Source organism: Rutidosis leptorrhynchoides, chromosome 5 (genome assembly GCF_046630445.1).
Source record: "Rutidosis leptorrhynchoides isolate AG116_Rl617_1_P2 chromosome 5, CSIRO_AGI_Rlap_v1, whole genome shotgun sequence".
Taxonomy (NCBI): Eukaryota; Viridiplantae; Streptophyta; class Magnoliopsida; order Asterales; family Asteraceae; genus Rutidosis; species Rutidosis leptorrhynchoides.
Window position 1 is genome coordinate 226647374 of NC_092337.1, and position 7538 is coordinate 226654911.

Sequence of the window (7538 nt, forward strand, 5' to 3'; positions counted from 1 at the left end):
ATCGTTAAGAGGAATAGATTTTCTCAAATCATAGTGGACCTCTCAACAGAGACTTGTAATCATAATTCAATGTTTCTGATAATTCAATCATTTAATATATTTTTTTTAATTTCGTCGATAATCATATTGAAACAAATACATTCATATAAAGCATTATACGTTTAAATACTTTGTTGACATTTTCAATTTATAACATATACACATATACATACATATTCATATATGTTCATTTAATGGTTCGTGAATCATTGGAATTTGGTCGAGGTTTAAATGAATGTATAAACATAGTTTAAAATCCTTGAGATTTAACTTAACAAACATTGCTTATCGTGTCAGAATAATATAAAGATAAAGTTTAAATTTAGTCAGAAATTTTCGGGTCGTCACAAAACATAACTTTTTTTAGATCAAAAGGTGGTAAATAACTCCTATCAATAATATGTGGTACAGGGAAAAAGTGGACTAGTGGTTCAATGTGGATCCTACATTGTTTGAAAATTATTTAGATCATTAATAAGGTTCCCTGGTTGTCGACATAAAAGAGAAAAAACAATAGTAGGTGTGAAGGTTATTGATCATTATGTTAAAGATTCGATGGAGGTTTTGAGTTGCTTGGCTCGAATCAGTGAATGGTTACATGCAAGTTGCAGCAGGTTTGTTGCTCAACAATGACGTAACAAAAAATAAATAAATTGGGTTTGGTTTTGGTTTGGTTCGAACGGGAACACAGAAATTGCAGCGAGTATGAGTGGGTTTCGGTTTAATAGTAAACACTACAATCTAATTGTAACATCATCATTCTCTTTGTCGTCCATGAAAAAAGAAAAGCACCCAATTAAATAAATGAATATATCCCATTTTAGAATTCATAGTGGAGACTAAAAGAACTCGTTACCTTACAGCTCATCTTCATTAATATTATCACTATCTCTAAATACTACGTAATCTGTTTTTATTTTTTTTTAAATGTAAACCGAAACACAGCAGCCACGAGGTTAAGTTGAATCCACAAATTTGAGTAGTAAAAAGGTTTCGGTTCAACCAACCTTTTGTAAAGTATTATCCACCATCAAATTAAAGCAAAAGGTGTGGAATCAATAAAAACAAAAGTTGTCTTCCATTATCTTTTTTTTTTATTTATAAAAACCGAACCATTTGATTGTGGGGTGCAAACATAAATTAAACAAATTCACATTATCTATCAACATGGGTTTAGTTGAAGAAGGAAACAGGAACCCTGAGCAGGTTTCGATGATTAAATAGATAAAGGTGGTTCGTGTCTGTTGGTCGATGGTAATTGAGTTTGCACTAAGGTGGTTTGCATAACCGAAGGTGGTTGTTTGTGATTCTTGAAGTCGGACAGTAAACTCTAGCTGGGTTTTTAATGGACTGCAGCGAAAACAAAACTAGAGACAAACAGTAGCAGTCGGTCATAAATGCAAGTGGGTTTCGAAACTTGTTTTGGTTAGCATCGAACAGAAAAGGGAAGGGAAGTAGAAGCTCAAGTGGTTTGATATTTGTGGTGTGTGTGTTTATTATCCAACTACATATATATATATATATATATATATATATATATATATATATATATATATATATATATATATATATATATATATATATATATATATATATATATATATATGTCTTGTGTGCAAATGAATAAATATAATTGAGATATATAAACGAAGGTGATGATATGATCATGGAGGTGGACCGAATACAGAATATAGGATATAGTATATAGTGGAAAAATGGTTCGAAATGGTTGTTTGGGGTACGTTCAAAAAGATAACAGAAATATTAAACTACTAACCATGGTGGTGAGGTGGCGTTTGGTTGCAAATGGTTCTCGGCTCCAATAACCGAAGGTGGCTGTTCTTGGATTGGTTGTTTCTCAGACTAAAATAGGGACGAGAGAGAAGAAAGAGATTGGTTAGGTATATGTGTTACCATATCTGTATATTGTGGATGTGATATCTGTATTATAAAAGTGATAGAAGTGATATCAAAATAATTAGGTTGGTATATAGATGCATCGGATGAAGGAAAAATAATAATATCACAATCATTTCAATCAAGTACAGTATTAAAACAGGGATCTCTATGTAATCACGGATGGATGGAATGATTTCTGAGATGGACGTATAACAACTTTGCAAACATAAACTCAATAGATAAACCTTGATAGTTATGTTAAAGACAATTTTATGTACTTAATTGAAAAATATATTAAAATTTAGCAATTTTTAATATATTAATAATAATACATTAAATAAAAATACTAGTAATAATAATAATATAAATAACTATATTTTAACTTATAATTACTTTTACAATTCCTTAATTGTATCATATTTATTAATTATATATTATATAATAACTTATTAAATATTTAATTTCTATAATTTACAATATATCTAATATTACTTATTTTTAGAATTCATATATATATATATATATATATATATATATATATATATATATATATATATATATATATATATATATATATATGCATATATATTATTTATTTTAATAGTAACTTAATTATTATGTATTTTTACTTTACATTTAATCCAAATCGATTCAAAGTGTATTATTATATATACTTATATTTATAATTATATATATATATATATATATATATATATATATATATATATATATATATATATATATACTTATATATTTATTTTCAAGCAATTGTTCGTGAATCGTCGGGAATGGTCAAAGGTCAATTGAATATATGAACATCGTTTCAAAATTTTCTAGACTCAACATTACATATTTTGCTTATCGTATCGAAATTATATCAAGATTAAGTTTAAATTTGGTTGGAAATTCCCGGGTCATCACAATAGTTGTTGCGATTGTGGTTGTAATTGTTATTGTTGTTGTATTGGGGACTCTTGTCACCGTTTCCTCTTGAGTTGTTTCGTGTTGGCTTCTTCGGCCGCCTGCTCTTTAATTCTTCCCTCAATCTGATTTATGAGTTTAGGAGCCATTCGACTTGCCTTTTGTATGGAAGCGGGCTCGTGTGAACTCACATCTTCTTGAATCCTTACTGGTAACCCTTTTACAAATGCGTCGATCCTCTCTTCTTCATCTTCGAATGCTCCCGGACACAATAGGCACAACTCTGTGAATCGTCGTTCATACGTGGTAATGTCGAACCTTTGTGTTCGTAACTCTCTAAGCTCTACCTTGAGCTTATTGACTTCGTTTCTAGGACGGTACTGCTCGTTCATCAATTGCTTGAATGCCGACCACGGTAGTGCGTAAGCAGCATTTTGTCCTACCTGTTCAAGATAGGTGTTCCACCATGTTAACGCAGTACCTATGAAGGTATGCGTAGCGTACTTAACTTTGTCCTCTTCAGTACACTTACTTATGGCAAACACCGATTCGACTTTCTCGGTCCACCGTTTCAATCCAATTGGTCCTTCGGTTCCATCAAATTTCAAAGGCTTGCAGGCAGTGAATTCTTTGTAGGAGCATCCTACACGATTTCTTGTGCCGTTAGCTGCATTGCTAGATTTAGAGTTATTGTTGGTATGTAGCGCTGCCTGTACTGCGGCTATGTTTGTAGTAAGAAAGGTACGAAATTCCTCTTCGCTCATATTCATGGTGTGTCGAGTAGTCGGTACCATTTCCTTCAAAATAGCCAACTGAATCAAGTTAATCATACAGAATATTAAGAGTAGTCAATAGTATTTCATAGCATAATGTGAACTCATTTATAAAAGTTTTTTCTTCATATTAGCGTTTTATAAGTTTAAATTCGGGTACTACCTACCCGTTAAGTTCATACTTAGTAGCTAATATACAATTCAACTACTACAATTCCATATGAAAAACTGATTATAATAATATATCACATATAAATATTCTTCAAACTTACAACATCGCTATATTACATATAACATGAAATATAGTACACTTTGATACAGGACAGTTTTGAAGATAAATCTAGTTAATACGCAAGTTGTTCAGCAAAGGAAATAAAGACACGTAATTCATAAGTCCAGAAACAAGTCATGCATTCTGGTTTTACTAAGAAGACTTCCCATCCTTGGTCTTGTGGAAAATAACCGTTATGACCATTGGCTAGGCAGCATGTTGTAATATCGTCAAAAGGACGAGGATTTTGTAATGTCCAACAGCCCCGTAATAATCTAAAAACCTTGTTTCTCACCCCAACTACTGAATCCGTCACTTGTGAGAAGTTTTATTTAAAAGTTGCAATCTGATGTTCTTTTTCTCACTTTGGTAAGAAGCGAACATCACTAACCCGTAAGCATAACATGCTTCTTTATGTTGCATGTTAGAAGCTCTTTCTAATTCACAAAATCCTATGTTAGGATATGTTAAGTCAAAATAGGTTCTTAACTCGTAGCGTAAAATTGCATTTGGGTTCCCCGCATTTAACGCTTTAAAGAAAACACGGCGTAACTTACGGTCTCCCCAATGTGATATACCCCACCTATCAAAGGAAAGCCTTTTATAAACTAAGGCATTTCTGGAAAGTCTTTCAAATGTTTGACAAGTTAATTTTGCCATAATTAATTGTACTGATGAATTCTGACCGACTCTAGACAAGATTTCCTCAATCATATCCTCTGGTAGATCTTCTAAAATATTCGGTTGTCTACCCTTAACGTCCATTTTGTTTTTATACTGTAAAATAGACAAGGATTATATTCGTAAAAGATAATTAACAAACAATACAAGTAATTTTTACATAGAACATAAAAGTACAAGCACACTACAATACATATAATACACAACATGATTACAACCCTCTAATCTGAATCACTGGTTTCTTCTTCTTCAGACTTGGTTCATTTTCCTAATTTTCTAGGAATATATGGTATTCCTCCAATACGAGCCGTCATTTTCCACAATGGTTTAGAAAAACCTGGTAGTTTAGAGGTTCCCGGGTCATTGTTACATTTTAGGAAATACGGATGTTGCCGATACATATAAAGTTCATCGGGGTTGGAATCGGGTTTCTCTAATTTTATAACTTTTCCCTTATTATTTTCTTTCCCATTATTAAATTGGGTCGAGATAATTTCTATAACATCATCGGAATCCTCACCGGGATCCGATTCATCGGAAAATTGGTAATCTTCCCAATATTTTGCTTCCTCGACGGAAACACCATTGACCATTATTAACTTTGGTCCGTTGGTTGAGGATTTTCTTTTATTTAATCGATTTACTATAGGTATCAATATTTCTTCCTCCGGAACCTCTTCTTTTTCTGTTTCCTCCTCTTCCGGTTCCTCCTCTTCCGGTTCCTCTTCTTCCGGTTCCTCCTTTTCCGGTTCCTCCTCTTCCGGTTCCTCTTCTTCCGGTTCCTCTTCGGAAATTTGTGAATCTTCCCAAAATATATTCGACTCTTCAGTATTATTAGGTGAATCAATGGGATTTGTACTAGTGGTAGACATCTTTCACACAATATCAAACACATTAAGAGGTTAATATATCACATAATATTTACATGTTAATAATATATAGTTTCCAACAAAAGTGTTAAGCAATCGTTTTTAAAGAAAACACGGTTGAAGTCCAGACTCACTAATGTATCCTAACAAACTCGATAAGATACACTAATGCAAATTTCTTTTTCTCTAAGACCAACGCTCGGATATGAACTGAAATGTCCCGTTGATATTGATTATAAACGTTCCATATTAATTGATTTCGTCGCGAGGTTTTGACCTCTATATGAGACATTTTTCAAAGACTGCATTCATTTTAAAACAACCATAACCTTTATTTTATCTATAAAGGTTTAAAAAGCATTAAGTAGATTATCAAATAATGATAATCTAAAATATACCGTTTACACACGACCATTACATAATGGTTTACAATAAGAATATATTACATCAAAAATAAGTTTCTTGAATGCAGTTTTTACATAATATCATACAAGCATGGACTCCAAATCTTGTCCTTATTTTAGTATTCAATAACGGAAGCTCTTAATAATCACCTGAGAATAAACATGCTTAAAACGTCAACAAAAATGTTGGTGAGTTATAGATTTAACCTATATATTATCAAATCATAATAACAGAACACAAGATTTAATATTTCAATATACATCCCATACATAGAGATAAAAATCATTCATATGGTGAACACCTGGTAACCGACATTAACAAGATGCATATAAGAATATCCCCTATCATTCCGGGAAATCCTTCGGACATGATAAAAATGAATTCGAAGTACTAAAGCATCCGTTACTTTGGATGGGTCGTTAAGCCCAATAGATCTATCTTTAGGATTCGCGTCAATTAGTAGATCAGTTTACTAATTCTTAGGCTACCAAGCAAAAGGGACATATTTGGCTTCGATCATTCACCCATATAATGTAGTTTCATTTACTTGTGTCTATTTCGTAAAACATTTATAAAACTGCATGTATTCTCATCCCAAAATATTAGATTTTAAAAGTGGGACTATAACTCACTTTCACAGATTTTTACTTCGTCGGGAGTAAGACTTGGCCACTGGTCGATTCACGAACCTATAACAAATATATACATATATATATCAAAGTATGTTCAAAATATAAACAATATTTTTAATACATTTTGATGTCTTAAGTTTATTAAGTCAGCTGTCCTCGTTAGTAACCTACAACTAGTTGTCCATAGTTAGATGTACAGAAATAAATTGATATATATTATCTTGAATCAATCCACAACCCAGTGTATACACGTCTCAGGCTAGATCACAAATCAAAGTATATATATTTTTGGAATCAACCTCAACCCTGTATAGCTAACTCAAACATTACTGCATATAGAGTGTATATGGTTGTTCCAAATAATATATATACATGGGTCGATATGATATGACAAAACATTTGCATACGTGACTATGGTATCCCAAGATTACATAATATATTAGAATACATGTATAATACAATATAATTTAGCTAGGATTTGATTTGTATAGAATTGTTACAATATTTCCCGTAGCTACAACAATCAAATAATATCCAATCTTGTTTTACCCATAACTTATTCGTTTTAAATCCGTTTTGAGTGAATCAAATTGCTATGGTTTCATATTGAACTCTATTTTATGAATCTAAACAGAAAAGGTATAGGTTTATAGCTAGAAATATAAGTTACAAGTTGTTTTTGTAAGAGGTAGTCATTTCAGTCGAAAGAACGACGTCTTGATGACCATTTTGAAAAACATACTTTCACTTTGAGTTTAACCATGATTTTTGGATATAGTTTCATGTTCATAAGAAAAATCATTTTCCCAGAAGAACAAGTGAAAAATCATTTTCCCAGAAGAACAACTTTTAAATCAAAGTTTATCATAGTTTTTAATTATCAAACCCAAAACAGCCCGCGACGTTACTACGACGGCGTATGTCCGGTTTTACGGTGTTTTTCGTGTTCCAGGTTTTAAATCATTAAGTTAGCATATCATATAGATATAGAACATGTGTTTAGTTGATTTTAAAAGTCAAGTTAGAAGGATTAACTTTTTTTTGCGAA